Raw genomic sequence first — 10618 nt, 5'->3', positions numbered from 1 at the left:
AAATATATTATATATATATATTATAGTATTTGTTTTAGTAATTAGTTATTTCAAAATAATATTTTAGTATTTTGCTTTGCAAATTATATTATAGTATCTTAATATTATTAAAATACATTTTTAGTAACCTTTAGTTTTATTGTAGAAACTAATTACAAAATGGGGAATTATCTCATATATTATTTTTTAACTTTTTTTCTTCTTTCAAATTTATGGTTTAGGTTGTTTCAGTAGTTGCTCCAGTAGTTTCTATGTGGGTTGCTATGTAGATTTTGGTTGTGATTTAAGTTGTTTCATTAGTTGCTATGTGGGTTGCTATGTGAATTTCCGTAGAAATACAAAAAAAAAAGTTATTTTGAAGTGTAAAAATAATATATGGTGATTATACAATATACCCCTTTAAAAGGGATGTACTGATGCACTCTCTACTTATTTCGACATAAAAAAAAAAAAAACTTAATCTAATTTTTTTCATATTCATGTACGTTATAGTTATTTAAGTTATCCTACAAAATTTTAAGAAATTCAAAAAAAATTACAATATAAAAAGTAATATTCAAACAGTTTATTTTACATGCGTATAAAATAAAATAGTCACACGTGCAACACACTGTTTGAACCCTATTTTCGGCGTGTTAAACTTTTCCGAATTTTTTAAAATTTTGCAAGATGTCTTAAATAACTATAATATACATTACCATAAGAAATAAATTGACTAAAAATTATTTACGATACTAAAACACATAGAGATGCATCAGTACATTATAGATTTTCCAATAATATATATCTATGTATATAAATGAATAAAAAAGAAAGAAATTTAGCAAAAATAAAAAAGAAAGACGCTCAAACAAAAAAAAAAAAAGCAAAACAGAATTTTTTTTTTAGATTTTAGTGAAAATTTTATATTTACCAAAAAGAAAAATAAAATGAAATTAATGAAACTATTTGTTAGATGCGGTGCACGCTCCATTAACGTTATTTGTGTTGCCATGCCACATTAACGTTATAATTGTAATTAATTTACCTATATTGTATATTAATGAAAAAATCCCTTTTATTTATTTCCTTTTAGAAAAAAAACTTAAATTAAATAAAAATACATAATAATAAATTAAAATTAAAATATATAATAATAAATAAATAATTCGTAGCAAAAAAAATAAGATATCATATATAATTAAGAATATATCATAAATATATAATAAAATATTTTGTCATATTTTTTATTTGATAAATAATTAAAATAGTAAAATAAAAATACTTGAATAATATAAAATTGTTTATCTTAAACACTAATTTAATATAAATATTAATTTTTTAAAATATTTATATAAATTTTTTAGTAATTTAAAAATAATATATAATTTTATTGTCATATTTTTTTCTTAGAATCAATTTAAGTAACTATTATTTAATTAATAATATTCTAAATTTTAAAAACTTATGTATAATAATTCAAAATTATACATTTTCACTAATTTTAATGAATAAATTTTTGATAAAAAAAAAATGTATGAATAAATGTGTGATAATTATTTCCTTGAAATTCTTATTAAATTTAAAATATATTAATAAAATTTAAATTAAAAAAACGATAAAAAAAAATCTCACATGCATGGGATTATTTATCCCACCCTGCTGGATGGGATAAATAATCCCAGACAGATGAGGTTAATTGGATTAGTTATCAAGACTTGTAACATATGCTCAAACACTAGATTGGACAAATTAACCTGTCTAATCCAATCCAGTCCTGCGTACCAAACGGGCCCTCTTAGTATAACAAAAATGCATAAGTTAATCACTGACATCGTTCATAATCATTCCAATAATACCACAATTTTGTTTGGTCCATCCAAACCACTTAATAAATATCTTGGATAGATTAAAAATTATTCTAAACTGCTTAATTAATAAACTAAATTATATAATATATTACATAAATTAACTATTTTATATTTAATGTTTAAAATTTATAGTGTTTAACTTAAAATTTAAACTATAACTAATAATTTTTATTATATTTAGATATTAAAGTTAAAATTTAAAATTAATACTATATGATTACTTCTTTCTTTCTTTTTATTTTTAATGAATATTTATTTAATATTTTAATGTTTAATGAATTAATATTAGTCTTATATTAAAGTTAAAATTAAGAATAATTAGCATTTTTTTTCCTGAATTTATGATACTACCAGACCGTGCCCCTTAAAATATACAACTTAATATGTCTCCTCGAACTTTTATATTTATAAAAGGGATATTGGTGGCTAAACCACTTGAACTTTACGGTTTGTAAACAATTAACCACAAAAATCGAAATTTTGGCGGCTAAACTACCCAAACCCTGGTTCCGTCTTGCTCTGCACACCTCCGTCCAAAAATCACAGTTAAGTGCCACAATGGACTGTCCACGTGTACACACGTATACTCATGACAATTTTTTAGTGGTCCACGTAACATTAATATTAAAAAATAATTATAAATATTAAAAAAAATTAAAAATCAGAAAAAAATATATATATATGTTTTACTTTTTTTTTTCCTTTTCTTTTCTTTTTTTCCTTTTTTTTCTTCTTCTTTCTTCTTCTTTTCCTACAGAACTCCCAGTCCTCTCCGACCCCCTTGTGCCCCTTGTGCGACGTCGACCAACCCCGGCGACCACCCCCGACCCCCTTGTGTGACGTCAACCAACTCCGGCGACCTCTCTCTCTCTCTCTCTCTCTCTCTCTCTCTCTCTCTCTCTCTCTCTCTCTCTCTCTCTCTCTCTCGTCTCGGCTCGACCAACTACGACGACCTCTCTCGGCCTCTCTCTCGTCTCGTCTAAACCATGTTCCCCAGACTTTGATATCTACCAAATCATGCCCATCAAACTTTGATACGTACTAAATCATGTCCTCCTGAACTTTTATCCATGCTAGAATTATTTTACTAAAATTAGACAAAAGTCTTTAAATCTAACAATCTCAATAGTTCAGGGAGAATTTTTTACGGCAAAGGCATAATTTGATTAATGTCAAAATTCGAAGAGAAAAATTTCTAATTAACTTATAATTTAATATCAAATCTTACATATTTTTATTAAATAAATAATAACAATAAATTTTTTTTTTTCTGAATAAAAGTATTAGTAGCTACCAAATACACAGTTGGTTTCAACCAAATACCAGATACATACACATAGTAGAAATTGTAGAACTGCTGTACAGTTCATACGCGCTAAGGCCCACATTAACAATGTCTTCAATTTTTGTTAATAATAATAAATAAAAAACAATGTCTGAGTTTTTATAGAGCAAAAAAAAGACATTTAACATTTCTGAGTGATAAGACTGGAATCACATATTTGTCGCCAACAAATAACACTGTACGGCACTTGTCCCACTGCCCACATGATCATCATCATCATAATCATCCTAAGTCATCAGATTCACTCCTCACAACACAAACAACAACTACTTCCACTTTATCTTTCCTTCCTTCCCCTTCTCATCGGCATTTCTAATGGTTAAATTTAAATTTAGTATTAAATTAACATTAAAAAAATTATTATTTTAATACTATTTTTTTTTTAAATTCTATTATAATACTAAAAGTTATATAAAATTTATATTATTTATTATTTTATTATTTTATTAATATAATAAAATATTTTAATATTAAATATATATAATTATTTAGTTTTCTTCTCTTAAAAATATTATTTAATTATTAAAAACTTAAAAAAAAAAATAATGTGATTTATAATACCTCACTAAATTTAGACAAAACTATTTATACCTATCATTTTAGTGTCTTATTGAACTAAATATAATGTGAAACTACACTATATTTAATATTTTTAAATTCAATTAAAAATACTGTAGATATATAATTTTTTTTAGTTTAATTTTTTATTTTACACGCGTATAAAATAAATTATTTAATTTTTTTTATTCTATTAAATATTTTTTAATTTTATAAAATATATTAAATTAAAAGATTCTCTCAGATAACATAAGTGGTCAGGTGCTTATAATTTTTCCATTTTATTTGTTTAGAAAAAAAATACTAACATTTTGGTCACCAAAGAAAAAAGTAGACCTTATTATTGACAGGTGGCAAAATATTATTAGTGTATGTGAGGAGTTTGGCAAGTACGAAGCGTAAACAGAGGCAAAGCAAATCCCGAGGCAGTGTCACGTGAGGCTGTGGCCCGCAATTGCGTGCTCTTCTCTCTACTGGCGTGGGCTCCACATTGTGGTGAGACTTAAGAGTTAGAGATTAATCAGTCAATCTTTCGTTCAGCTTCAGCCCATGTCAACAGACGCGTGGACCCACAAAGCTAACGTAACGTGTTTCGTGGGCCCTACAGTAACATGGTGCGGGGCCCAAGCCCAATCTAAGCCTTTCTATCTCTTCCTTTAATTTATTTATACGTAGAATGTCTTCGTATTTACACTGCTTTCAGTTTCACTCGCACTGAAATTGAAGCTTTGCAACCACTCACCTCACGTTCTTAACTTCTTCTCTACTTAGTATTAGTACATACAATATAATATACATACATACATACATACATACATATACTTCTCTTCTTTGTACAAAAATATCCCTCTTCCGTTACGGCATTAACGACTTAAACAGAAGGTTAATTTTATCCAGCCCAGTAAATAATATAAAAAGAATTGTTTCACAAATACATAAAAATAATAAAACTACGGTTTAACAGAATTTTAAAAATTTTCACGATTTTTTTAATTTTATTTACTGAAAATATGGCCATTTTATGTTACATTCTTTAATTTGTTCTTAATTTTTTGTTATTTTTTATTATTTTTTTGATATTTTCTTGTTACTTTTATATAAGTTTCTTGTTGTTTTCGTGAAGTTATTTATAGTAAAAATATCAAAAAAATTCTTTAAACCTAAAAATATAATTTTTTTTACAAAAAATATTACCTTATCTAATTATCTCATAATCCCATTTATATTTACTCATATTCAACTTAAATTTGTTTTTAAATTTGCTATTAGTATAATAATATTTAAATATATATTCATATTTTGTGTTAGTTTCCATAATATTTATTATTTTGTTTTTCAATTTAGTTTCATTTCAAATATTTTTTTTATATTTATTTAAAGATACATTTCATTTTCTTATATATATATTTATTCTAATGTGAAATTGAAGAAATGTTTGTGAAAAAAACTAGTATAAATTATATATTTTATACAAAGTAAAGTAGCAAATACAACTCTCAATACAAAATTGTCTACTCTTCGTATTTAAATAATAAAAAAATACTCACACGTAGGTTATGTGTATTTAACGCGCATAATAACATTTTAGTTAGAGGACAATGACGATCTCAACTAATAATTAATAAATCTTCTAAGAAAACGAAAAGGCATTAGTAATGTATGTGAATAGATAGATATTCAATACCAGTTTGGAATACAACTTATTATATTTTGAGCTTTTATAATAATAATAACAAAAAATCATATACAGTTGATGAAGGTTGCTATAGTTGTATTTATTAAGTTTAACAACTACAAAAATACTTGTATTCTATAAGTATATTGATATAGAACTATACCTCTACCACCATAAATAGAAAATATCCCAATTACTCGTGCACACAAACAAAAAATGATTAAGCTTCTCTAACCAAGCTCATCTATGATCATTAATAGTCAAATTTTAGTCTTTGACTAATGAGATTATAATATATGGTATTATAATATAACATTTTGAAAGAAAAAAAAAATGGGAGACATCATGTGCTTCCATATATATTTCTATTAGAAGGCATGTCATTGTTTGAAATAAAAAATATACATTTTTATCTATTATTAAAAAAAAATACATTATTCTTGCCCAACATATAAGGGTGCAAACCCATGTGCTTTCTTAGTGTACCATGTTTTCTTTCACATAGCTAGAGAGGGTCACGATTGTGGAGGCAACTAGAGTTTATTTTAATTAATACATATTATTAATTTATTAATATATATTTAAAAAAAATGAAGTGATATAAAATTTGATTAAAAAACAGCGTGGAGAACAAGATGAGTAAGGGAATGGAGAGTTGGGATTGTTCGTTTAAAGAATAATGTTGATTTCAAAGATGTTTCCCTTTACAATTTATATATGTATAATTTTGAGAAACTTTATTTATTAGAATATATAATTTTAAGTTATTTTTTTTTTCTATATTATATAAAATTAAATACATGGGGCAAGAACGTGCCAATAGTAAATGCTTAAAAAGTATAGTGTGGATTTTGACAATTTTAGGTCATGTGTGGCATGCATGTTATAACTTAGTTTTAGTTCAATAATATTCGTCGGTGCCCATTTATATTTAGGAAAAAATCGTCGGTGCCACCTTCAACTCAGGCCCTTTTCTTTAAATATAGATTTGGTTAAATTAAATTTGGATTCTTTAATTTTTTTTTCTTTTAAAAAAAAAATTATTGTTAATTAACAGAAAATACACTAGATTTAGATTTAAATCGTGTACTTATTAAGTGTGACAATGTGTATTGTGTAAAATTGTTTTAGGTTTTTAAAGGTTTAATATGTATACATGAAGAATCCCTTTATTTATTTTTTAAATTCCCTTATCTTTGAAGGGAAGAAACATTGTATCAATGATATTTTTATTATTGATATTTCTCATACTAATCTTATCCTTGGAAATGTACAGCATTAATAAAAAGTTGGTGGGCATTTTTCATAAATGAAAAAATAAAACTTTGTGTAATTAAAGATGATGAATATTAGATTAGATGTCTATTTAACACATTGAACTATAAAGACCTCTGCTTTCTTTTATTTTTCTTTGTAATTTTCTTTATCAAGCTTTAATATATATGGAGCATATATCAATACATAAATGTTGTACCAATTTTACATTGAACCCATTTTTCATTTATGAGTTAACAAACTAATATTATTAATAGTGTCCCAAAAAAAAAAACTCTTTTGGTGTAATGGGACCAAACATGAAGTCCCTAAATGGTGTATGGAATTTTGCCCAATTTTACTTTTTTGAAACGTGGAAAAAAGTCAATTACAAGGGAGAGATACAAAGAGTGCAAACCAAGTAAGTTGTTAAAAGAAAAGAGAGTTCATTCATGAAGCACATACTCCTTTCAGTACTGGATTTTTTTTTTTTAATTTTTTTTAAGAGAGAAAGTGAAAGAGTATCTTAGAAGGGATTGATACAAAGAGTATACATCAAGCTATATTAGATTAGATTAAACTAAATTAGATACATTAATATGTATAAATATATTTTTAAAAGATAGTGAAAGGTAAAGAAATGTAAAGTGAGGCCCATCATTTCTTCAAGGCCCAAACTTAACATGCTTCCATTGTACAGTCACTTTTGTTTTGTCTAACCTTTTTTTCCGTTATTTTCCCAATTTTAAAATAATTTAATTAACTTTCACATTTATAATTAAATTTATTTACACTTTTGGTACCCCAAAGTAGCAAAGATTTCGGTATAATCCTCTAACAAAGAAGGAAAGGAAAGAAAATCAAGTTTTTAAGGGTATTATAGTCAATTCAAAACCACCCATTTGCCAAATTGAAGTTACAGCTAGATCGATTGGCCACTTTACAGTTTATATAAAATTATAAAGCGTGTATTGAATTGACTATAATAGCCCTAGATTATGGTCTATTATTACCACAAATGCCATCATTTAATTAAGAAAGGCCGACGATAAAATCCGGTGGTCTCGGGAGTAGTTAAGAGAAAGTAGTACACAGCTTATTGGTCCCACAAATTACAATCAACCGTGTGGGCCCAGCCCACGTATCTTATGGCCCACTGACAGATCAGCTAAGCTTTGGATAGGGTTATTTTTAAAAATATGGAAAAAATTATTAAGGTTATGATAAATATGACATAAAAGTAAATGCCATTAAATATGGCATTATCTAACCAATCAAACTAAAAAAAAACCATATAAAACTTATAAAAAAAAATCTGAATTTAAAATTCATAAAAAATAAAAACTTAATTAAATTACCATAAAAATATTAAAATTCCTTTCATATTTATTTTTTTTAAAAAATAAAACACATAAAACTATTATGATTGCCGAAGTTGTCACTCGTGCCGGAAAAGTCACCAGAGTTTACTGCTGGCACCGGAAAAGTCGTCGGAGTAGCCGCCAATGCCGGAAAATTCACCGGAGTTGCTGTCGGCGCCGAAAAAATCGTCAGAATTAGCATTGTCGCTGGAAAAATCACCAAGAAATTGGTTTCTTGATGAAGAAACCGGTTTCTTGGTGATTTTTTCGGTAATTTTACCGATGACAATGCCAAGTCCGACGACTATTCTGGAGTTTGATGTCGGTGCCGAAAAAGTTGCTGGAGTAGTTCCTGGTGTTGGAAAAATCGCCGGAGTTATTGCCGGCATAAAAAAAGTCGTCAGAATTAGCATTGTCTCCAGTAAAATCATTAGAAAAATCACCAAGAAAGTGGTTTTTTCATCAAGAAACTGGTTTCTTCACTAAGAAAGTGGTTTCTTCATCAAGGAACTAATTTTGTTACACAACAATAATAAAGATTATGAAAACAAAACAAAAATGATATACACTGAAAATAATTGAAACGAGTTTCATCAATCAACCAAATAGAGAAAAAAATACAAAAAAAATTACCAAGAAACTGGTTTCTTCATCAAGAAATTGGTTTCTTGATGAAGAAAAAAAACCAATTTTTTGGTGATTTTTTCGATAATTTTTCCGCCGACAATGCCAATTCTGATAAATTTCCTAGAATTTACTGTCGGTACTAAAAAAGTCACCGGAGTAGCTGCCGGTGTATTAGTCGTCAGAGTTGCTACCAACGCCAGAAAATTCGTTAGAATTGCCATTGTCGTCAGAAAAATTACTGAAAAAATTACCAAAAAACTGGTTTCTTCATCAAGAAACCAGAAACCAGTTTCTTGGTAATTTTCCGGCGACTATGCCAATTCTGATGACTATTCTGAAGTTTACTGTCGGTGCCAGAAAAGTCACTGGAGTAGCTGCTAGCGTCAGAAAAGTCGTCAGAATTGGCATTGTCAACGGAAAAATCACCAAGAAATCAGTTTCTTAGACTTCAAGAAACTGGTTTCTTTGTAATTTTTTCGTGATTTTTCCGGCGACAATGCCAATTCCGACGAATTTTCCGTCGCCGACAGCAACTCTGGCGACTTTTCCGGCACCAACCGCTACTCCGGTGACTTTTCCGGCACCAGCAGCATACTCCGGTTACTTTTCCGACATCAATGACAAATAAAACTTCCTGAACAAATAAAAACATTAAATATGGGATTTAGAAACCTAATTACATATAAATGGCATATTAAATACCACAAAAAAATCTAAAAACAAAAAAATACCATATAAATTGGCTAAACTTAAATGTGCCATATTTATCATAAGAACTTTTAAAATCCCATACTAAGTGTAATTTCCTCCTTTGGATAAGAGAGTAAATCAAGAGGAAATTAAACTCTGTACCTTTTTTAAATTGTTATCTTTCATTTTTACCCTCTTTTTTAAAACTTATCATTTTTACCTCTTTTTCTAAACACTTTACCGATTTTACCCCTGTCACATCAATATACTCTCCATGTAACTCTCTTATATCAAGGTATTTTGGGTACAATACATATAAAAATAGGTATGTTTTAATTAAATATAAAATTAGAGGTAGTTTTGGTTAATTGATAAATAAAAGAGGTATTTCTCAATATACCCCGTAAATCAATGTGGTGTACGGTTAACAGCTTCACGTATTCTATCACTTTTTGTATTCTTTTGATTTTTGGGAAACTTTACGATTTTAACATCTTTTTTTAATATAGGGTGTTCAGAACAGTAAATATGGATAGGGTTTTTGGACATGGTATGAGTTCGGGTACGATCTAATGCAAAAAAGTATATATACTTTAATATAATACGAGATAAAAAAATATGAGTTTAAACACGATACATAAGAATTGTTGCAAATTGGCATGACACATGCACGATAGAACACAATAAACCTAAAAATACTGCTTCTAAATACAAATTAATTAGTTCAAAAACACGACAAATTAAAAAGTCTAATAATTTAAAAATAGTAACAATAATAATTTATTTATCAATTAAAATAATATAAATATTCAAATTCAAATAATTATAATATTTTTTAGAATGTAATTAAAACTATAAAATAAATGGGTGACTATTCAATGGTTACATTTTTATTGTAACCATATGGTTACATTTTTCTTTAACCTGTAATAGCAGGTTACTAATAGGTAGACTTTCCTTTTTTAGATTTAATTAATTGTAATTAACTATTTTCTTAAAATAATTAATTAAATAGACATTCTTTTTTTAGAATTATTTAATTATAATTAACTATTTTCTTAAATAATTAATTAAATATTTAACAAGACCTCTTTTAGTAATTAATATTTATATTTAAATCTTTACTTGAATTATTTTAATAATTAAGCCATTTAATTATAATATTTACAAAAAAATTTATTTTTTTACAAAAATTAAACTTCTTTTGACACAAATTAAAATTCTCTTCTTATAATAAATTTTCAAATAATTAATTGTT

The sequence above is a fragment of the Cannabis sativa genome, chromosome 1 (genome assembly GCF_029168945.1).
Source record: "Cannabis sativa cultivar Pink pepper isolate KNU-18-1 chromosome 1, ASM2916894v1, whole genome shotgun sequence".
In the NCBI taxonomy this organism is placed as follows: Eukaryota; Viridiplantae; Streptophyta; class Magnoliopsida; order Rosales; family Cannabaceae; genus Cannabis; species Cannabis sativa.
The sequence above is the reverse complement of the archived record's forward strand: the minus strand, read 5'-3'. Positions refer to the sequence as shown.